Raw genomic sequence first — 23,285 nt, 5'->3', positions numbered from 1 at the left:
AGTCACCCTGAAATGCCTGCAGTTCTTGGAGTGGCCAGGCTGTTCCAGGTGCTCTGTGCAGATGCTCCCCCGTTCCCTGGGATGCTCCTTCCCCAACTGTCATTGTGATCTGTTCAGGTGTCTCCTCCCTTCTGAGGTAGAGGGGATCACACCCCATTCCTCCCTGCCTGGCAGCGTCTCTACTTCCCCCACATTACTAGGTCCTCTTTCCTGACCCAGGGCTGCTCAGCTGGTGCCTAGTGGGCCTGGGTCTCCTTAGCCAACTTCCCTGTATCAGGATGTCCTACCTCTGCTGCACAGACACCCCAACCTGAGAGCCTACCACTGACTCATTTTGAGGCCCTTCTTTGCATGAACACAGAGTGTTCTGGAAATGGAAACTGGCCAGAAATGAGACCGGTCTCTGGTCTCCTGACCCCCACCCCACTCTCCCTGGAAGACACGCTCCCCTCTACCTTTGATACATTTTCTTCACTCCTCCCCTTTCGTGGTTTGGACCTTGAACCAATGTCCTCACACTTGTGTATCCGAGTCACACCTATTCTGCTGATGGAGACTCCAAATTTTGTCAGTCACTGAAGTTCACAGGCCTGGGACCTCCCGAAGGGAAGTTAATTCACATTTGGAAAGATTCCTGGGGTCCCTTGTGGAAAGGTGCTATGTGTAGGAGATACTCTTTGAAAAACTGATTATAGAACTCCCCTCCTGAGACCTTATAATTAGACAACTGTTGCTGAACTTGAGTAGCTGCAACTTTAATATCCAACTAGACTGTAATTAAGTCGGGACTCCTGGAACCGGAGGCCCACTGCTTTTGCAGTTGAGGAGAGGAGAATTCTACTCATTACAGGAACGTACTTAGATTCCAGGAACTTTGCCAATTATTTTCTTCTGTAATTTAAATGTGGTTTTAATCTCCCTCCTTGCAATTCCTTCTTAGGTGAATTGAAATGTCTTCCTGTCTCTTTACACTTCTCTGGTTTTTAATTGATCAAACATCCTGTAGCTAAATCCACACGTAGAAGTTCAGTTTGAACAGTCTTGGTTCAGCCCCTGTCCCAGAAGCAGACTCCGAGAGGACGTGTGTGGGGAGCCCCACTGGGTGGATGGGTTGTAGCATGAGTGGAGCCAGGCCCGGGCATCTAGCCTGGGGCTGCCAGGAGCTGGCCTGATGCCCCAGCCCCAGCTCCTCTTCCTGGGCACACCTGGACTAGGTTTCCCAGCCTCCTTGGCTGTAAAGCTGGGGTGGTGTGACTGTGCTTTGGTCAATGGCATGTGGGCTAAGGCCAGGGGCATGCCCACCTTCAGGCCTGGCTGAACTACAGAATTGATTGACCAACAGAATGCAGGGTATCTAAGGGAGGACCCCAAAGACCCCCAATGACAGTGCCCTCCCAGAACGGTAGGAGCTGGCCAGGAGAATCACAGACTAGAGCATCTGTACTGGGTTTGAATAAATAAGGCATGAGCATTTTTTTTGTATTAAGCAAGACTTTTCAGTTGTTACAGCATCCAGCAGTAATAACCCTGACTCATACATGGAGACTCCAATTTCTCACCCACAAAATGGAGAGAATGGCACTTTCTCCAAACCACTTTGCAGGGCTGTTGAAAAGGCAGACAGTGGATGAGAAAACCTGCAAAGAAGGAACTGCGTTGAACTCTTAAAGTTCATATTTACATGCTATGCTTTATGTTCAAAATGGTGTTTCACGTGCGGTTCACAACTGGCCAGACAGATATCTGGGGCCCGAGGTAGTGGGTGGGTGTGGGCGGAAGTCTGAGCAGCTGAAGCCCTAGGATGTGTGGAGATGGAAGTGATGGTCACATGTCCCTTGGGGGCGGGAGGCCTGGGCCCTTCCTCTCCCCCGCTGTCTTCCCTCTCTCAGTCCGGGCCATCCTGAGGCAGGAGGTAGATGGGCCCCAGGCCGAGAAGCTGGAGTCTGTCCCCTGTGGACCAGATGCTCCAAGATAAAGATAATGGCAGAGGCAGAGAGGAGCTGAGTCCCGCCCAGATAAGAGATAAAGACACCACATATTTCTCATTCTCGAGGTCAAGGAGACCTTCCCAGCTACACATGTGCAGAAAGGCTCCTTGGGGGTCAAAAAGGGAGGGGGCGCCACCCCATAGTAGGTGATGTCAACCTTCCCACAGGCCTCTGCACTGGAATCCATCTTGGCTTAGAGATGTGCGCACTCACAGGGGAGGACCCTAAGATAAACCAAATACGACTCAGAGCCAGGCAAAGCAAGATGATTGGCTAGAGGAAACCTGGAAGAAATGCCCCATAAAAGTGATTCAAACTACCACGAAGGCATGACTCTCTCTGAGCCCACCCTTGTGAGTCCATTCACACATACTCTTTTTCCTCCTAATAGACACTTTGTTTCACTACTTTCCGTCTCTTTGTGGAAATCCATTTCTGCAAAGTCAGCAGGCCAGGGGCCTTTTCACTGGCCACTGGCCCTCGTGGTCTAGAGGCTAGGATTCAGCGCTCTCACTGCTGTGGCCCGACTTCAATCCCTGGCCAGGAAACTGAAATCCTGCTTCAAGCCACTGCAGGCTGAGGCCACCTTCAGCTGCTTGGGGAGGTCTGGCTCCCTCCTCTCCGGAAGGGCCTGGAAGACTGGTGGTCAGCACTCCTGGCAGTGGGCAGCACGTCTGAGCCCCTGGGTAAGGGGAGAGCTCAGCCCTGCGGCCAACAGTCATGGTCCTGATTGGCAGGCTGTGTGGTATCTTTGTCGAGGAGAATGTGAGAAGAGTCTGGTACTCGAGAGCCAGGGAAACGCATGCTCGTCTCTCTCCCCTCTCTGTGCTCCTGCCCAGGGGCTCCAACTGAGTGATGAGGGCTGGTTCTTGGCCCAGCACCCTCCTCAGCCAGGTGCCCAGATTCTCTGTAAGGGACACTTCCCTGGCTCCTAATCCTCACCGCGTCCCTCCTTTGCTCCTGTTTGGCCCTGGCCACATTCCCTTCCCTGGGGCCCTGGGTAGCACACACTGACTGTCAGGGTGCAGTGAGGTTGGATCCTGCAGCTGCTGCCCCACTCCTGCCCCCCACACCGTCTGGCAGCGCTGAGCTGGGCTGGGCTCTGGAAATGGGGGTTCATTCCTGGTTCTCAGATTGCCTGCATGGCCTCAGCTTCCTGGAGTCCCAGTTTCCTCACTTCCTGGGTTAATGATACCACCTTGCAGAGTTTGAAACCGAGCAGGACCCCGTGGGGTCCTCCTGTGTACAAATCCTTTCTGTGTCCTCTGTTTCTAGTCTGTAGGAAAAAGGCTTCAGCCTCCTAGACCTTCCCTGAGTACCAAAGGGTAGGTTCAAACAGTTGCTAATTAGGGAAGTAAGGGAATGCAGAAACAGGGGAAGAGCAGTCAAGAAACAGTAGAGCAGGGCTAAAGCAGGATCCTGGTTCCTCCTCAAGGGATGCACATAACAATATCTTTGAGTTCTTCCACAGGCAGAAGGTGGCCTTAGCCCCCACCCAGGTGGAGAATGGTAACTACATGCTGAGACCACAGACTGGTTGAAATCATAAGGCTGATGACTGAGATTCCTGGAAACACCACCCTGTCACCTCACTACCAACCAATCAGAAGAAAGTTACACACCCTGCAGCCCTCACCCCAAATGTTGCCTATGAAAACTCCCTGAAAACCATTGGGGATTTTGGGGTTTTTGAGCACAAGCTACCCATTCTCCTTGCTTGGCCCTGCAATAAACTTTTCTTTGCTCCAAACTCCGACGTTTCAGTTTGTTTGGCCTCACTGTGCGTCGGGCACATGAATTTGCATTTGGTGACAGGATAGGAGCATTCAGTGAGGCCATATGTAAAAAGTGCCTGGTACAAGAGCAACGTGACAAGCTCAATAACAGCTAACACCACAGAGTGCCCACCTGCACTGGCACTGTCCTGTGTATGTGCTTTATATCCTCTGTGACCCGTGAATAGGACCTACCACCTCTGGCTCCATTCCAGACAGGGAATGAGCCCTGAGAGGTGCAGCAGGCAGGGACCCGCAGGCACAGAGTGGCAGTCACCAAGCTGGCATGAGTCATCCTAACTCAGTGATTGCTGCTGGATGAAGGGGGTGAGGGTTGGTCACAGTCAGAACTTTATACACTATGGCTGACCCACCAGGGAGACGCACAGGACTGGGGCCTTCACTGATGCCACCGATCTTCTCAATCTTCTCACCCACCGAGGAGGCTGAGATCTCTGTTTCTCTGTGGTGGGAAAGAGATGGGTGCTTTCAGGATTGATGGTTCTTCTGAGGACCGGACATGGACAGTGCGAGATGGGCCTGGGTTTGGAGCCCAAGGGGCTGCTCTGAGGATGCAGAGGTGACCTGGGGGCTCTTCTGAAGCCTCTGAGCATCTCTTACTTCTTTGTAGATTCTTGAGAATGAAGGTGATGATCGTGCTGAGGAAGGTCATGGACCGGAGGAGGAGGCATGGGGCAGGGCTGGGACTTGCCTTGGCTTCCCAGAAAGGAAGTGACTGCTCACGTTTGTGGGGAGGTTAGAATCAGCAGTAGGAACAGAGCTGCAGACGTGGGGAATCCATTCCACGGTTCTGATTGCTCAGCGATAATGTAGAAATGGTATGTTCTTCTACCCTGCTCAGGTTGCCATAACCAAACATCATAGACTGGGTGTCTTAAACAATAGTCATTTACTTTCTCACAGTTCTGGAGTTGCAAAGTCTAAGAGCAGGGTGCCAGCATGGTAGGGTTCTGTGAGGTGTGTCTTCCCTGCTCGCAGATGGCTGCTTTCTTACTGTGTCTTCAGGTAGCAGGAGAGAATGGAAGAGAGGGAGAGAGGGAGAATTCCCTGGTGGTCCAGTGGTTAGGACTCAGCACGTTCATTGCCGGGGCCTGGGTTTGATCCCTGGTCAGGGAACTAAGATCCCGCAATCCCCGTGGCGTGGCAAAAAAAAAAAAAGATAAGAAGAGAAAAGACAGAGAGAGAGGGAGGGACAGAGAGACAGAGAGAGACAGAGAGCCCTTTGGTGTCTCTTCTTATAAGGGTACTAATCCTATCAGACTAGGGCCTCACCCTAATAACCTCATTTAACCCTAGTTACCTTCTTATAGGCTCTATGCACAAATATAGTCACATTGGGGGTTAGGGCTTCAACATACAACTTTTGGGAGGATATAATTTAGTCCATAGTAAATGGTGAGATTCTCATTAAAATGGGAAATGAAAACTTTACACATAATTTCTAGACAGTTTGGTGGTTCCATGCCTGTGATCACTACATTGAGGTCAAGACATTTGGGTTCTAATTCTGACCCCATCATAAATCACTGCCTGTGTCTGACTCACTACTACAGGCCCCTCCTGGGCCCATGGCAGGCATCACTAATCCACTACAGAGCACTTTCACTCTGAACTGACAGGTAACGTCCAAGTGCTGTTCCAGGGAGCTCTGACTAACCAGCTGCAGGTGGCCAGTGACTTAAAAACAACTGATTTCTCTTGTGTTAAAGTATAAGGTTGCTCAGCGCAGGGCAGGGTCTAGCATTCTTCCTGGTGTGGCGCAGGCCCTGCAGAGGCTCTGGTGAATGACAAGCTGGGGCAGAGTGGAGGGGTACAGTCAGGTTTCTTACCTTTCACGTGGTGAGGGTAATTCTTGTCTTGCCACACCAAATTGTGGGTAGAATCTAAGGTGGCAGTGAAGGAGCAAGTGTTCATTGTGGTAGCTGCTTTGAGCAAAGACTCAGATGGGACTCAATACCTGTTTGCTGCAGGGTAAAATGTGAATATTGAGAGCAGTGACAGTGAACGCGTGGGCGCTTACCACGAGACAGATGCTGACCAAGCACTTTCCTCCTTCACTCCTTTCTACGAGAGGGGTGCTCTCAGTACCCTATTTAGAGATTGGGATACCGAGGCATGGCAAGGCCAGGAACTTGCCAAGGTCACGCAGGTGGGTAAGAGGGCCGGCAGATAGGTGGGGTTGTGTGGGGAGTGCCATCCTCCCAGGCCATCAAAGCATCTCCCGTGTACCCAGACTTTTCTGACCAAAATGGTGCAGACGTTGGCCCGCCCACCTAGGTCAGAGTCCAGGGGCCAGGCCCAGAGCTTGGGTTTCTCTAGGGGAGGTTTGTGCCCCTTAGCACAACATTTGTTCCGGGAATGAGAAGGGCTTTTGATGTGGGTTCCCTGGGAAATCAGACACATTTAGGCTCCCTGCCGCGGGTCCATGTTCCCTGCAGGCTGGCGGGAGATGCCTGTCGGCTCTTAGCAGTTGAGAACAAACAAACAAAACAAAACAACCTATTGTTTTCTTTCCTCCCTTGATTTAAACAGTAACGCGCACGTTTTGCAGAGACTTTGGACGGTACAGAAGAGAATAAAAAGAAAGTGAGGCCACTGGTAAAGCCCACGAGACTGAGGTGCCTGTGCTGGCCTTTCTGACCCTTCCATCAGGACAGCAGCGCCGACCGTGGGAAAAGGCTGCCGGCTGGGGGCCCGGACGGGGTAACATTGTCCTGTGTCCTTCCCACCCCGTAAATCCTCCTCTGCTGGAGCCTGAACCGTCTTGTGGGAAGATTGATGGGGACTCCATGACTGTCAGCCATCCCTGCCCTGGGACTCTTGTGATTTAAGTCCCCCAACTCTTGTGATTTAAGCCCGGCAGAGCCTCTGAAACTGTCCCTTGCAAAACCGATGATATTCCTGACCTGGAGAGGGAGGAATGTGGAGGATTTGGGGTCACCGCCAAGGTGACCTGTGAGGTCAGGGCCGGTCAGAACCCAGAGCCAGCCCTGGATCTGCCTTGGCAGGAGGCATCTCTGAATAATGAAACATTTATCTTCTCGCAGCTGCGAGAAGGTCGAGGGGCACAGAGGGACACCCCCCCCAGAAATGTCCAAGGGGGATGAATTTCTCTTTCTCAGCCTGGCCGCATCGCTATCTGGCCTCCTGGCCTCCTGTATGTGCTGCTGCAGTTTTGGAAAAATTTCCCAGAATTTCAAGGAATGAAAATTTGGAGATTAATAATGACCCCACTTCTTATCTCTGCAGGGGGAGGTTTGAGGAATAGACTTATGCTGAAGAAGTGACTGCTGTGAGAGAAAGAGGAGTGTCTTTGGAGCCCGGAGACCTGCTTTGTGGGCCTGTCACTTGCTAGCTCTGTGGGTTTGTCTGGTGCCTTCTCTCTCTGAGCCTCAGTGTCTCACTTGTAAAATGGGAATAACTGTCATGCCGCATGCATGCAGGAGGCCGTCAGAGAAGGCCTTTAGTAACCAGGAGTTGCAGTGTTATCTGTGTCTCATGTGCGAACACAGGATCTGGCTTCCTCTCACCAGTGTTTCTGCTAGACAGGAATTCTCGGTCGTACCAGACGGATGGGGAAAACCAGTCTTGGGGAGGTTGAGCAGCTTGCCTGAGGTTCCATGGTCAGGCTTGAACAGGGCTCTGGTCACTCAAGGCTCCTCTGGCCTCCTCACAGTGTAATCTTACTTCTCTGACTTCGGGTCTAGAACCCGGCCTGCCTGTGCTTGGAGCAGCTGCTGCCTCTGGCCAGGCTGGCCTCCAAGACCTCCAGGGATGCCCCCTCCAGTCTGATCCTGAAGAACTCTCCCTGCTCAGCTACTCCCAGCTGCCTGGACTCCCATGACAGCCCAGCGGCCGTGCCACTGGGTGGATGCTCTAGATCAAGCCTACTGGTCCTGATCTCTTCTCCCTCCTCCCGCCCCTTCGGCTCCCAAACTGTCTGTGTTCTCGACTGTGCTCAGAGCAGCTCCCATGATGGGCGGGCTGCCTGCTTCCTCAACATCGGTAACTCTGGTGACCTCCATTGGATGCTCTTTTCTTCCCCTCTCTGAGATGGTTTCTCATCCTAACAGTGAGAAGGCTGCAGGAGTTGTGTTGTCTGGAAATAACAGAGTCTTAGCAGATCACAGCTCCTTGGGGCAGGAAACCCTATTGGAGGTGGTGCCCCAGTGGGAGAGGCCCAGGCACTGCTGTACCTGCCTCCCTGGCCCCATGGTGTCTTTGCTGGCAATGGTTGGGGCCACTTCTCGCCGGCTCCACACCTATCTGAGTGCTGGTGCTGGAAAGCATCCCCCAAGCCTGGTGACTAGGGGCCGTGGACAAGCTCACAGCCTGCCCTGGTGAGATTCCTCCTCAGGCCTTTGGCGGAGTGTGGCTGCCTGTCTGTGTGAAGAGTGCACAGAGAGGAACCCTCTGCTTTTTACTGGCTCTGAGACCTTTTCTTTATTATCTTTTAAAGTAAAATATTTGGCATGTGTGATGGAGTATACAAGGCGTGACCATGAGACAAACACTTTGCCAAGAGCTGTTGCCTGATTGGCGCCCGGTGTAGGGACAAGAAGCTGGTGGAGAATGTGGGTGTTAGACCAACAGCATGGATGTGAAACTCATCTTGACCACTTACTACCCGTGTGACCTTGGAAAGATCACGGCCGCCGAGACCTCAGGGTGTTCAGCTGAAAATGGGGAGGCAAACGGCCAGGGTCCTGGAGGACCGTGCTCTGAGATGCTTGCAGACCTTTGCTTTTATGTTTCCCCCAACTTCCTGCACCAAGGCTGACCGTGGGTTCTCTTTTGGGGCCGTCTCGCACAAAGACGAGCTCTTGACCTGCATGCTCTGTGAGTGAGCCCCGCGGTGCAGCAGGTGGGGAAGCTGGGTCACCCAGGTATCCACAGCTGCCCTGGGCCATCAGCCCAGCTTTGGTGACGTCCCTGCCTCGGGGCCCCTTAGGTTTCTGCTGCAGCAAGAAGGGCCATGCTGAATCCCAGGGGCTCCTGTGGGCTGGGCGCGGTCACTCGCTCCGTGGCCCCTGGGGCTGCACGGCGTCCCGAGGCCCCTACCCGTGCAGGTGCGCGCGGGTGATGCTCGGACATCCTGGCACAAGAACTGAACAAAGTGGCGCCTCTGCGCGTCTTTCCCACCTCTGCCCCTGGGCCCGCGTCCCTGTGACCAGTCCCTCCCCACCGTCCTTCAGAGCCCGCGGCTGCACGGCCGCCTCCTCAGCGGGTGACACCTCCCCGCAGCAACCTCTCAGCTCCTTGCGGGTCTGACGCATCTCGCCTTGGCCGTAAATTACAGACATCTGGTAATTTGGGGAACATTTATGAACTCTTTTGGCTGTGAACACGCAACTTCTTTCTTCCTCCTCTGGAGCTACCGGTCTGATGGGCTGCGGGGGGCTGCGTGAATTCCCGGGATGACGTCAGCGGAAACTGTCGAGATAATCGAAGACCCAAACAGGCAGATGAAACCTGGGCCGTGGGCGGAGCGGGGTGCGGCCGGGGGGAGCTGGACGGACACCGCAGTCCCCAGCTGTGTGCCCTCCCACAGGCGCCTCGCCCCTCTGGGTGTCTTCGCTCACACGCAAGGCTGTCAGGAGGATGATGGGGGGTGACGGTGACCCTGGCAGGATGCTGTGTCCTCTGGTGGCAGGGCTGGGCGAGCTGCTTGGCGATGACGCCAGGGCCAGGGCCCCCCAGGGCTCCACCCTCCCTGCCCACCTGAATCTCTCACACCCGCGGTGGCCCCCAGGCACCACGGTCCTCTCTGGCTGCATCTCTGGAGTTGTCACCTGCGTCACGTAATTCTCCCATTGCTGTGCGAGGAGAGCTCTGGCCAGACGGGCAGGACGGCAGTTCTCTCCCCACGTGCCAGCACGGGGCAGCTGCCCAATGAACAGTTATGGCAGGGGATGGGATGTCAGACCTTACTCGAACCTAGGTCCTCACCGACAGCTCCGGCCAAGGGCTCCCTGACTCTGCTGGGGCCCCTTCTGGGTCAGGGAGTTCCGTCCCTCCTGGCTGGCTAACTCTGCCTGCTTGAGGCCCTGCTCCTGGAGCCACACAGACTAAAGGCGCACGGCAGGCCTTTGTTTGGAGAGAGCCTTTGAGGCCCTTCCTGAGTCTGCTCTCTCCCGCTCGCTTTAGCCTCTCCTCCTAGGCGGGGGCCCTCCAGCTCTCCGTGGCTGCCCCAGGGACGTGTCTCAGTTTCAAGTGGGAGCATGTCCCTCCCCCAGGCTGAAACCAGCCTTGGCTCGCCATTGCCTACAGGCTAACATCTGGGCTTTCTTCCCAGTCGTAGGTCTTGGCTTTCCGTGTTGACCCCTTCTTCCACCTCTGTCCCTGACCCTTCCCTCTCCTCCTGGATCCCAACTAACTTGCAGGCTCCTCTCGTTCTCTTGGGAGCGTCTCCTGTCCTCTGAGGAGGCTGGCCAGAGCACAGGCTCCGCTGCAGCACCCGCCAAACAGAGGCGCCTCTCCTCCCTTGCTGGCCTGTCTCCCCGTGGGGCTCCGGGCACCCTGAAGCTCCTGGTATCCCTGGAGCAAGGCGTGGGGTTGACACGCCTGCTGGCTGGACAAACGAGTGGCCTGGGCTTCCGTCCCCTCCAGACTCTTCTCAGGGCTGAGCTCCTGGATGGCGCCCCCTCCCCTTTCCAGCTGGGTCTTCAGTGGAGGGTGCTAACGGGTAGCCATGCTGCTGGAGCCTGGTGGGGCGCCGAGGGGAGCAGGCAGGGAGAAGACTGAGTGCGCTGGAGCTGCACGGCCGGACACGTGCGTGGGGAGCTTTGCGGCTGCCTTGGCTCGGAGTGGCAGCCCAGGAAGTATGGTGAGTATGTGTGCCTTGTAAACACCAGGTACATTCAGGCACGCTGGCAGGTGTGCGAGTGCCCGGTGGGGCTGCCTGACCTCCCTCTCTGGTCCCCCCACCTGGGGGACGTCCAGCCTGTACCCGGGCTCAGAGAGCAGTGGCTCAGGCGACAGGCTTCCTTCTGAGATGCTGGGCATCTGGGTCAATGTGGCCACAGCCTCCTGGGTCCCCGTTATGGGCCAGACAGACACATCTCGAACCCCACAGGGAACCCCATCTCTCATTCTAGTGAAAGGGGAGGTGCCACGCTCCACAGCTCTCGAATCGAGGGACCAAGATTTGAAGCCGGCTCCGTCCTTTGTCCTGCCTGAGGACTTGCCTTTAGGCTGTGCTGCACCCGCCTCATGGGGAGGTGCCCTCAGAGCTGGGGTTCCAGCCTCACCCCCAGTGCTAGAGCAGACCCTTGGGAGGAAAGTGCAGTCAGGGCTCTGAGCTGTTGGCCCGGTCAGACTCTGCCTATTTGAGGACCCCAGGGCCAGCTGTGCACCGTGCCCCCCTCCCCTCCAAGCCTAGCTGGGCAGGAGGAGGGGTCTCCAGGCCAGGGGCAGGGGTGGGGTGGGGTGGGGTGGGGATGGGGAGGAGGCGTGAGTCCTCCGAGGACATCAGAGGGCTGCTGGCTTGGGGCCGGGGGCAGGGAACAGCGAGCTTTTAGATTTCAGCCAGGCTCCCCCCATTTCTCTCCGCTATGTAGATCTTCTCGTCTTCACTCCAGACCACTTCCTCCTTTCCCTCTCACCCTGTGACCAGCTCCAGAGTGTCCTATCTGGCAGCCCTGACTCCGGGACTGGGAGAGGGCTGAAAGCAGAGGCTGCGGGCCCAGGCAGGCTCATAAATAAATGATGGCAGCACACCCTCCATCTTGAGGAATTCGGAGGAAACACAGATGGTTGTAGCTGGGCGACATTTACTTTACTGTCTGTCAATATTTGAGGGGTTTTATTACTTTGCAGTGCCAGGTTTTAGAATAAATTAAATGGCTAATGGAAATATTAAAATAGAATTAATTTAACTAAACAAATAAAACTGGGTGGGTTGGTGTGCTATATTTAGAAGTTACTAAATATATTTTCAAAATGAAGCCTCAGGGAAGGGAGTAATTCCTTATGTATCTGGTAGGAGCCCAGCCTCTAGACTTTCTGGGTACCAGAACCTGGGCTGGTGTTGCCACAGAAGCCAGGCTGGCCTGGGCACGCCGGCCCCCGAGAGCTCCCAGTCCGCAGACCCCGGTGCAGGACACAGACGTGGGCCGTGGCAACCGCACGCCGTGATTCCGTTGTGTCCTCGGGGCTGGGGGGGAGGCCTGGAGGTGCTGGACCCCACCTGCTGTTTCTGTCCCTTCATCCAGTCCCGGGGCACCTGTTCAGTGCTTGGCTGGAGGTTAAAGTCCAGAGTGTAATCGGTCTTACAGCTGCTCTGAGCAAGCTCCCAATTAGGAAGGGGAGCAGGAGGTAACAGGAAACACCGGTCTCTCCACTGCTCCCAGGGAGCCTGGTTCTATAGCAGCATCTCCTGCTGTCAGGCCTGTGTAGACAGCCAGCACTGATCTCCCCAGGGCTGCTGGGGCCATTCACCATCCTAGTAAGATACTTTTAAATAACATGGTGCTAGAGATATGCACAGGGTGTCAGGAGAGTGTAAGGCAAAAGTTCCCCCCGCTCCAGATGTTGATTTAGTGCTCATTGAAAGAAATATGGAAGCAATTCTTTGCCCAACAGCACCTGACTGCCTCATGGCTCTGCCTTTTTGCCTGAAATTCACCATTAGAAAGTCTTTTCTTGGACTACGACATTGCCTTCCCTGTATGTTGTCACATTGCGGAGGTGACTATTGGTGTCCACACCCTAACAGCTTTCCTCAGAAACAGAGAAGTGGGCCTTGGGGGCTTTGGTTCTTGAGAAGGAGAAGGAAGCAAAGAGAAAAGGGGCAGTCCAGGAAGTGGAAGAGAATTGGCCTTTATCAAAGACAGTTCTTGGCAGCAGGGAGGGCTTGGAGAGAAAAGACAGGGGCTTGGAGAACACCCTGGGGCCCCCAGCACTTGGAGGTGGAGACCAGTAGGCCAGTGCAGGGATGCCGTGGACCCAGTGTGAGCCGAGCTGGGCTGGGACTCTGCTGATGCCTGGTCTCTACACACCCAGCTCTGACAGTGGGACACATTCCTTGAATCAACGTCTAACGATCCCAGAGGGCCTTGCATTCCCATCTCCCCAGCACATGGTTACCCAAGTGAATGGCTGTAGGCCCCCTGGGGAAGGACAGAGGAAGACAGCTGACCATCCTTGCCATGGGCTTGGGGACCTTCCTCCTGGAGGCGCAGTCTCTCCTCCAGTCAGTGGTTCTGGCTTAGGACCTGACACTGGGCATGGGATTGGAGCTTTCTAGTGGAGCTTTTGCCCTCAGTCTTTGATCTTCCAACCGTGATTTATTCTGATTGTATAAACTGAGCAGTCCCCATCTGGGCCCGTGTCTCTAGCCCCTGGGAACTCCGTGTCCTTTAACTGTCTCCGTAGCTCTCTGCGGTTCCGGTGCTGTGGGCCACCACTTGGATCTCATGGCACCAGCATGCACACCTGGCTTCTGGTGCTGGGTGCTGCCTCCTGCCTCTGTCAAGTGGACTCATGTCTCTCCACGGCTCCCAGGGAGCCTGGTGCTGCAGCAACACCTCCTGCTGTCATGCCGTGTGGACAGCCAGCCCTGAGCTCCTCAAGGCCCTGCTCACATCCTGGTCCTCCTCAGTCACGGGCGGGGTGCCCACGCCCTCCCGGTGACCTGGGCACCTGGCAGATTCCTTCTGGCAGGGGAGCACAGGGAGAGCGGGCTGGAGGGAGGCGCTGGCTGGAACGTGGCTGCTGCGGAGGCCTCGGCCCACCCTGTGGGTGCTCCGGGGCGGGTGGCCCTCGTTCCCACGTGGAGGCTAGGGACTGAGCCTCTGTGCCTCCCCAGCAGGCAGTCCCTGGCCCGCAGGCAGCCCTGGCAGGAGTGCAGGCTGGGTGAGGTCGGTCTCTGGGGCTGGGGGCAGTGGCTGGTGGGGAGGCAGCTCCGAGCCCATGCTGCCAGCAGCTGGCTCTGAGGAGGAGATCTGCTCTCCAGGCGCTGGCAGAGCTGTGTGCTTCCAGAATGAGGCAAGGGTCTGTTTTGTTGAAGGTTGCTGAGGGTCAAGTAGGATGCGGGCAGGGAACTGTCTCTTGTCGCAGAGGAGTGGTGGGGCCAGGCTCCTGAGTGAGAGGAGGGAAGGCTTGCCTTTTGAGTAGAAACCCCACCGGAGTTTGGGGGTAACCATCCTGGTCTGGACCAGAGGGCGGCGGGAGGGCTGGCTGTGGGGCGTGTCTACTGTGCCTCTTGAGGGGCCTTTCCTGGAGCTTGGGTTCCAGGGGACAGGACTGCTGCTCCCTTTTGTCTCTGTGCAACTCTGTCTCTACCCCTACGTGTTCCAAGAAGGTGGCGGAGGAGAGAAGGAAGAGCAAAGCCACAGTGCCAGGGTACAGCTCGGTGTAAGCTTCCTCACAGCCTGCCGGGAGCTGCCATCCGGGGCTGGGAGACTGAGGGCCCGTGGCCTGCTCTGTGGGTGCAGGCAGCTTGCTCTCCCTTCACGGAGCTGGGTCCCAGCCTGTCTATCAAGGATGGCACTGCTCCAGCTTTTATTAAATCAAGAGAGGAAAACATTTTTGCAAGAGGCTATATAGAACTTAATGGGCCGTGTGGTCGCAATGAACAGAGGACACCTCCCACCAGCCTTTGAAGGCTTTGGTGGTGGACGAGGCCTGGCTGTCTCCAGCGTGGGCCTCAGCTTGGTTCAAAGCCTCGACACTGAGGTCTGTGGAGGATCCCTGACTGAACTGGAGCCCACAAGCCCATCCTGGGTAAACGCACGACTTCAATGGCTGCACCGAGGTCTCTGTGGAAGCCTGGAGAGGCTCGTCCTTCTCAATCTCTCCTGGAACCCAGTGGAGGGCTGTCCTGAGGTTCACGTTCCAGGGGTCCACAGCAAGGCGGGGGCTGGTTGGAGGGACTCGCCAGGGGCTCAGCCAGCTTCTCTGGTCCCCCCACTCCACGTCCTCGGGTCTTGTCCCCAGATAGGTGCACACTTAGTGGAGAGCATTGGGCTGGCATGAAAATTCATTAAGTAATATTTTAAAGCTGCATGGTACTTCCCCTAGGGATGTACTATAACACATGGATCAACCTCTATTGTTGGGCGTTCTTGTGGTTCCAGTACCCAAGCATCTTGTCAACTCTCAGGCAAAGTCCCTGATGGGGGTGGGCGCAAGGGTTGTCCCCTGTGCGGTCTCACGCCCTGTGCTTTGCTCTCTCCACCGTGGCTGCGGGGTCCCTCCCCCAGCCTTCCGTTCTGCAGCCCCCCCACCACCTACAGGAGCTCCCTGGGACCTCTTTTGCACGTGTGCAGGTCCCATTCCTCTTCCTCCCACACAAGTGCTGCTGGCACAGGCTGTGCGGTGAACTGCGGACCCCATAGCATGGGTGCCACCGGCCAATTCCCCCAGCCGACTCTGTCACAGAGGAGAGCCACACCGTGCCTCTGGGGTGCAGCTGTCCTGGGGAGGGAGCTCTGTGAGCCCCAGAGTCATGATAGCTGGCGTCTTCATGGTGAAACTGTCAAGCCAGCACAGCCAGACATGGGAGCCCCTGCCAGGACAGAGTTTCTCACTCTGGCTTTAAGAGCTCAGCAGTTTAGTTCCTCATCTGTAAAATGGGACTGAGACTGACAGGGGAATGAAATGACAGGGGACGGTGTGCCTTCCCCTCACTCCTGTGGTGTGAGTGGTGACTGCTCTCAGGCCTTGGAAGGCCCCGCGTTCCCTTCGCCCCTGCCTGGTATCCGGGGCTCTCACGCAGCTGCTGCCCTGTCCTGTGGAGCCTGTGCTACCTGATGGCTGTGCCCAAGGGTCCCTGATGGCTCTGAGCACATGGGCCTCTCTGGGTGGGTTTGAAAATAGTAAGCACCACTCTAGATAACCCTGCATTCATTAAATCCCTGCTGTGTGCAGCACACCGGCTGACTAATGTAATGCATGGCCTTGTCTGACTCAGTTATCACAGTGATTTGACCAGGTACCTATTCTCCCCATTTTGTGGATGAGGAAACCAAAGTCCAGAGAGGTTGAGGGACTTGTCCAAGGCTGCACAGCTACTCACAGGTAGAGATGAGGTTTAAACACAGAGCTCATTGTTGTTGACCAGGACGCTCCACGGTGAGGTTCTGGAGCTCCCGGGAGCACGTCTCCCTTATATTTCACTTACTAACGCAACTTCGAACTCCATTTGTCATCACAATGCAGACCAGGGACCGGCTACCTTCAGAGCGTGGCCTTAGGCTGGGCCAGGGTTCAGAGCTGGGTTGGCCTTGCACTAGCTGTGTGCTCTTGGGCACATTACTTAGCCTTTCTGTGCCCCAACTTCCTCCATCAAAGATTATGTGAATTAATCCATGTGAAGTGTTTGTAAGAGGACCTGGTACCTGGAAAGCCATTGTTAATATTAGTCCTTCTAATGTTTATCCTTTAGCCCAACAATCTCATGACGTTTTTTCTATAAACAAAAGGGCTCCTGGTTATACTAACGGAGCCCCCATTTGTGTTGAGCAAACAGGTGGGCAAAGCTGGGTAACAGGTGTGCTCGGTGGGTGGCTGGCCACGTGTGGGGCAGTTTAGGTGCAGGGTCCCCGTGGGCTGGCTGGAGGCACTTCCAGATGTGGGCCAGGAGGGCCAGATGTGGGGAAGCCTTCTCTCCAGTTGTGCCCTTTATTTTATTTTTAAAATGTTTGACTTGTTTTACTGAACAATGTGTCATGCAGATTCCTCATAGGGTAAATTTTTTTTACTGTTGAAAAAATTCTGTTGTTAAAAAATATTTTTATACATTCTATATGTTTCTATTAAACGCTCTTTTTGCTTAAAAATATTGTTTTAAAAAGTACTTGTTTTCACTAAATTCAATATCCTGTGATAAACCATAATGGAAAAGAATATGAAAACGAAAGTACATATATGCCTAACCCAATGAGTTTGCTGTACAGTAGAAAGTAACACAACATTGTAAATCAACTCTACTTCAAAAAAATAAATTAAAAAGCATTTACTTGTTTTATTTTGAACAGTGAATACTTAGACATGGTGAAGACAATTGCATGGCAGTCAGAAGATGGATGAGAAGTCCCCCTCTCACCCCGACCCACAATTCACTCCCATCGGAGGTGTCACTGTTGCCGACTTCTGCGTTCTTCCAGAAGTGTTCTATTCCTGTACAAGCTAATGTGTTCTTCTTGCCCATTTTCCATACGCAAGGGGCTGCACCTTGCTTTTTTCACTCCTCAGTGAGTCTTGGGGACAGACACAGATCAGCAGGCAAGGAGTGACTCCTACTGTAGTGGCTGCCAGCATCCCCCGTGGTGAGATGACCATGTAATTCAACTCACCTGCCCCTTATGATGGTGTTTGGATTGATGACTAGTTAAGGAAACACTCGCGACGATAGAGGTGTTAATACATCCCGAATCGCAGTGGCCGAATCCAGGGACAATCATTTCTCAGCCACAGAGGGTCCCAGATGGCATTTTGATAGGCTGTCGGCTCCTCTCCAAGGGAGGGGCCTTCCGTCGTGTCCACGCAGCAGCTTCCATGACAGCCACGGGAGGATGGAGTATGCAGGGGTGTTTCAGGGCTGCCCACGTGGCCCCCTCAGGGTCTGCTGCCTACTTGAATCTGGCCGCATGCCCAGAGCAAAGGGAGAGGTATTTGGCAATTCAAACACTGTCTCTCCCACTGGTGGTCCTTATTCTTTGCTCGAAAACCGAGGCCACAGAGTAAGATGGGAGCACCCCAACTTCACAAAACTTTGTTGCCACCATATTCCTTGCACTGAGGCCACGGCCTGGGCCTGAGCTGGTGAACGCCTGCACCCCTCTGCTGGGGTCCTGGGAGGAATGCACTGCAGACCCCCTAACCTCCTTTGCTGCCAGGGCTCGCTGGCTGCATTGAAGAAGGGAGCCATGCTCAGGCCCTTTCGCACTGGGCTCCGAGGGTAGGTGCACAGACTTCTGAGGGCCTGGGAAGCCCAGTGTTAAGCAGTGCCTGACCCACAAGAAATCAAGGTGTGCCCCCAAAATAGGGGAGTTGGGAAGGTCCCTTTCTGCTCCGCTCTGACCTGACCTCACCTCAACTACCATTTTTATACTCAGTGCAAAAGCTTTCGCCAAGGCGTGGAGGCCCTGAGGGTGAATAAAATATGTAACTGTGCTGCACAGGTGCATACTTTAGGGCCACTTTGGGGGAACATTAAAATCACTTGGGTTTTTTTTAAACACCCCTTTGGACACGCTGACTCCCTTGATCTGGGTGGGCCTGGGTTCTGGCATTTTTAAAAATCCCCCAGTGATTCTAACACGGTCCCAGGCTGAGAACCCCTCTAGGGAGAGAGGTGGACACCAGCAGCTCCATGTCAAAGCAGGTGATGGCGACTGTCCTGATGGCAAGTCCTCTGAAAAGCCCACAGGGACCTGCAAGATGGGGAGGGGACCCTGATACCTGCCAGACGTCCGCTCCGTGCCAGGAGGTTTATACGGCATCTCATTTGACGGGCATCTCAGGAGGCTCGTCCCAGTGTACAGGCGAGCGGTGTGAGGCCCCAAGAAGCCTAAGGACACACAGATCACGTGGCGAAGTCGGTTCTGAGCTTAAACTGGCCTGACTTCAGGCTTGGGCTGTCACCACACCTTCCTGTCCCCGGTGAACTCCTTGGTCTGGCTGTTTGGCCCATTGCAGGCGACCCTAATGCAGTGGGATATTGACACAGCTGAGCCCACCTGGCTTTGCGGGGAGGGTAGACCGCAGATTGCAGAAGAGTCAGCATGTGTGCGCGTGCTGGAATCCTGTGGAAAATACAGACCCCCGGGCCCTCCCGTGGTTCTGATTCTGAGGTCTGGACAGGAAAATCTGTATTCGGAAGCAGAGGGTCTGCTGACCTGCGCGGAGACCCCTGAGATCTTTCCGTCTCTGAAAGACAAGGGTTTATTATTCACCAGACCAGGGCAGAACAGTCTGCAACTTGTCCTAGGACAAAATCTGTCTTCAGGCAAGCCTGATGGAACCCAGGGGCGGCAGGGCCTGGGAGTCCTGGGGTGCAGGTGGGGACACATGTTTGCTGAGCATTTGCCAGGAGCCAGGTGTTGGGCTCAGCACTTACCACACCTCACCTCACAGACCCTCATAGCAAACCCTATGCGGAGGGTATTATTATTTCTTCCTAATTTCCTGATGAGGACTATTATCCTAGCTCTAGCTTGCTACTTAACAAACCATTTCAAAGCTTAGTGGCTGAAACAGAACAGTTGTGTATTTTACTCAGGAATCTGCCACTTGGGCAGGGCTCAGCTGGGGCTGCTCATCTCTGCTCCACGTGGCTCCAGCTGGAGGGGTTCCCCTTGGGGCTACTTGCAGGCGGCTCAGCTGTATGACTGGTGAAGTTGGTGTTGGCGCTTGATTGGGGTGAGGGTCAGTGGTCCTGCTTCTCCTCCATGTGGGCCTCTCCCTACAGCATGGTGGCTGGGTTCCCAGAGGGAAGAGGACCTGAGAGAACAGGCACTTCTACTAGTGCCTGGCATTTTCATGGCACAGCCTTGGAAATTACAGTGTCAGGTCCACAGTCCGACATTGCTTGAGGTGGTCCTGTAGATCTGCCTGGAGTTTATTGGAGGGAGGTGGAGACCCACCGTGATCTGATGGGAGGAATGTCAAGATCACAAGCCAAGACGAGCGTGTGCGACCAGAGACAGTGTCGCAGCATCTTGGAAGATACAACCTACCACAGATGAGAAAATCTGGAGGAGTTCCTGATCGTCTAAAGCCACTGGCTCAGAGAGGGACGGTCCAACGAGACGCGAAGATTTCTCTGCTGGGCTCCTTGGTAGAGGAGGCCCCAGATGCGTCAGAAGTCGTGTTTTACCATCCATTTCTATCCCACAACTTGCCTGCACTTCTAAAGTTAATATTCTCATTGGAAAATGGGTTGATACTACCTGTTCTTCTCAAATGTTTAACTTTCCTAGAGAAGCGAAGGCATGGGGGAAGGCGCAGCATGATGGGGGGCTCTCTTGTTTTAGAATTTGCAGCGTTTGGCAGTTTCTGAATTCAACCATGACTGATTTCAAGGCTTGCAAAATTCCTGAATATTTAACGTCACCAATAAACCGCAGGCTTTTATCACCATAAAATGAGGATAAGACAGCACCCGGATACGGGTGGGAGCTGCCCCTGAGCAGGCTGTGTCCTCTGGGCATTGCCCTTCCTGGTCTCTCCGCCTGGAAGGCCTCCGGGCTTGTCCCAGCTCCTGGGCCACGTGCCCTTCCCTCGGAGAACCGAGGGTGCCCTCCTTAGTGCCTGCAGCACTCTGGGTGGAGTGTGTTCTTGTGTGTCCGGCTGCACTTGTTGAGTGTTTACTGTATGCAGGGCTGTGCTGGGTTCTGAGAAACAGCGTACTCCTTGGGCGAGTATTTATTGAGCCCATGTTGGATGCCAGGCGCCATCTATTGCCGGGTGGGCCGTGGCAGCGTTACCTGTAAAAGACAGGTCCTCGCTGATACTGCGGGGGCCTCTGCGAGTCCTCAGGGTCAGCCAGTAGAACAGGGCAGCTCCTTGTGGGTGATGAAGCTGGGAAGCCGGAGGAGCTGGAGCCCCAAGGGCACAAGGAGGGCATGGCTGAGGGCCAGGAGAGGACACAGGGGGCTCGGATTAGCTTGGGATGCAGTGGGAGGTCTCTGCATCTCTGAGCAGGGGAGTCTTGGCTCCGATGCTTGTGGTGAGAGATCCCCTTGGCTCAGGCTCGGGGTGCGGACGGATGGGGCAGGGGAGCAGGTGTGGGCATCCAGTGTGGAGGCAGATGCAGCTGTTAGGGCAGGGGCAGGCCTGGGGGAAGGGACTGTAGGCAGGTGTCCTGACATGTGTCTCCACGCTGTGGGTCCCCAGTGTCATCAGGCCCTGGTGTCTCCCTGGGATTGTCACTCATACTTTTCCTGACCTATTTAAAAATGAGAATAACAAACATTTGTCCGGATACTGTGTCCCCACCGAGCAGTGCTGCTGATCAGTCTCCTTTTTCCCCTGGTGCAGGCCGCCCATCAGGAAGGTCTGGATCTCTAGGGCCTCCTGGGGGGGGCTGCCTCATTCCCGGCTCCAGCTAGTGTCCCCCACTTTTGATCGATTCCCACTTTGTCTCTATGTGACCTCATTTTATTTTGTCTTTTTGTGAACTGACTTAAACCCTTTAGGGTATAAGACGATGAAATAAAATCAGTTAGATGTCAGCTGTTTGTTTGTACTGACTTGTACTGGGAAGTACAGATGTGTGTGTGTGCACGTGTCCACTCATGCCAATACGTGTGCTGGGGTCTCCCTCCTGGCTCCAGGGTGTCAAAAGGCAGAGGAAACAAGGCTCTGTCCTCAGCTGCCCCTGGATTGGGTGGTAGTAAGAATCTAGGTCACAGAAGGTCCGGGCGCAGGGCAGTGGCTATCTTTTTGGGACCAGGCTATCTGACATGGCACCCCTCCCCCCACCCCAGGCATGAGGAAAGTAGGGGTAGGGATGGTCCAGGGCAGTCCTCCACCCACTGCCTGAAGTTTTGGGGGGACACTAACATTCAGTTCATAACACTAAGTGTGCACAAATCAGGGACAAGTTCAGTTCAGTAATCACTACAGGGTTATGACACCCAACTGCACCAGCAAAATTGCCCGCCTTTCTTCCACCTACCCTTTGGTTGTCCTTTGGTGCTGGCTCTCTGGGTGCGTGGTCTACCGCACGGCCAAGCTCTCTTGTCTGTGCACAAAGCAGAGTTCTCCTTGTTCCACACGTGCATAGTCTTCCTTTGTTGCCAGCTTGGCACCATGCCACCTGCCACCTCCTATAGCACTCGGAGAGCCCAGGTTCCATTGACCAGCACTGCCTGTCTGGGCATGCTCCATGGCACAAGGTATGGAGGGGCTTGCAGCTGTCCGGGGTGTGAGGTGCCTCAGCTGAAAATCTCCATCTAGATTCCCGAGGATAGCTCTATTGGTGGGAGGGGGCCAAGCTTGTAGAAGCCTATCCAGTCTTTAATTCCTCAGTTTTGTTTGGCTCTGCGTGTTTGTGTGTCCATGTGTGAAAATCCTGCTGGTTACAATCTTGGGCTATTATTTGGAGCCTTGGGGCTGGGGGAGAATTTCCTTTCTCAGCCTGTCCAAGACCTGTTGGGAGTTTATGAGCCTGAGACTAAGTGCTGAACCAAAATTAAATCGATGACTTTATTCTTGGCAAAAATACATTTGCCTCTTCCTTGAGAAAGGAGTACTAAATGACTTATAAAGGGTTAAAAAGAGAGCTTTGTGGATGCTAAAAATTCTTGTAAGACCTGTTTTTAATGGTTTGAGTGTAAATTAATAAGAAACAAATGCATAATATTTTCTTTCCTAGACTATGAAAATAAAAAAACTGTAAGAAGGGTCTATGGGGAAATCACGTGTGGGGGGCTGGCCCTTATCTGTATGGATGGGGACCCCTGAGGGTGTCCCGCCCACGCTGAATCCAAGTCAGTGGTGATCTGGCAAGTCTCTGGGGCCCTGCCCCAGGCTGCTCTTGGCTGGATCGCTGGGCAGAGGCTTGTAGAACGGCTGCTAAGGCTCCCCTCCCGGAGTAGCAGGGCTTATCTGGTTCTCACTCCCTCCTGCGTCCAGTAGCCTTTGTTGCTTCTCTGTGCCAGAGATGGCCCTGGACACGTGGCGATGGGGCAGCATGTTGGTGTCCTCCACGGACTTACAGGAAGTCACTTTTCCAAGGAGATGTGCTATCTTCATGTGCTCCAAACTTGAAACCTGGACTCAGACAACCGGTGAAGGCCCTACCAGGAGACTTTCCCTCCCTGTGAATCGGGAGTCAGAGACATTCCTGATGTTTTCCCTCTGGGCCTGACAGTGTGTGCCGTTCACCCCATCTTCCTGCGGGGTGGTTGCTCCCTTGCTCTGAGACCCCCCAGACTTCCCCCAGGGTTTGAAGCCTTCTGAGTCGGCCTCTCTCTGTTTTTCTGACCTGGTCTTCCCCGTGCCTGCCTGCCTTGAGTTCCCGGATATCTGTTGAGTGCCGCTTACCTGAAAAGGAGATCTGCAGGGAGGGGATCCTCACGCTGACCTTGGGCCAGATCAGCAATTAGCAAAAGAGATTCACCTGAGGGTCCCTTTTCACAAGCTGTCAGCATGCTCATGAGACTAATCAGAAGTGAGGATTGGACCTTGTAAATGCGGCTCTCCTTTGCCCTTTGCAACCTAGAATTTGGGAGTCTGAAACCCAACGTTTAGTTTAGTTTAGCTTTTTAAAAATTTTTATTTTTTATTGAAGTGTAGTTGATTTACAATGTGGTGTTAATTTCTTCTGTACAGCAAAGTGATTCAGTTATACATATATATACATTCTTTTTCAAAAATATTCTTTTCTATCATAGTTTAGTTTAATTTTGATTTTTGTTCTCTCTGTGGCAGTCAGGGCTCCCTTACTTGTTATAACTGAACTGAAATCTTGGCCTGCCAGCTGCCCACTCAGAAAGAAAGCAGCTGGTGCTGAGGACAGGATGTTAAGGCCCTGGGTAGGGGCAGGCCT

This window comes from Kogia breviceps, chromosome 2 (assembly GCF_026419965.1).
Source record: "Kogia breviceps isolate mKogBre1 chromosome 2, mKogBre1 haplotype 1, whole genome shotgun sequence".
NCBI classification, from domain to species: domain Eukaryota; kingdom Metazoa; phylum Chordata; class Mammalia; order Artiodactyla; family Physeteridae; genus Kogia; species Kogia breviceps.
Note: the sequence above shows the minus strand (reverse complement) of the source record.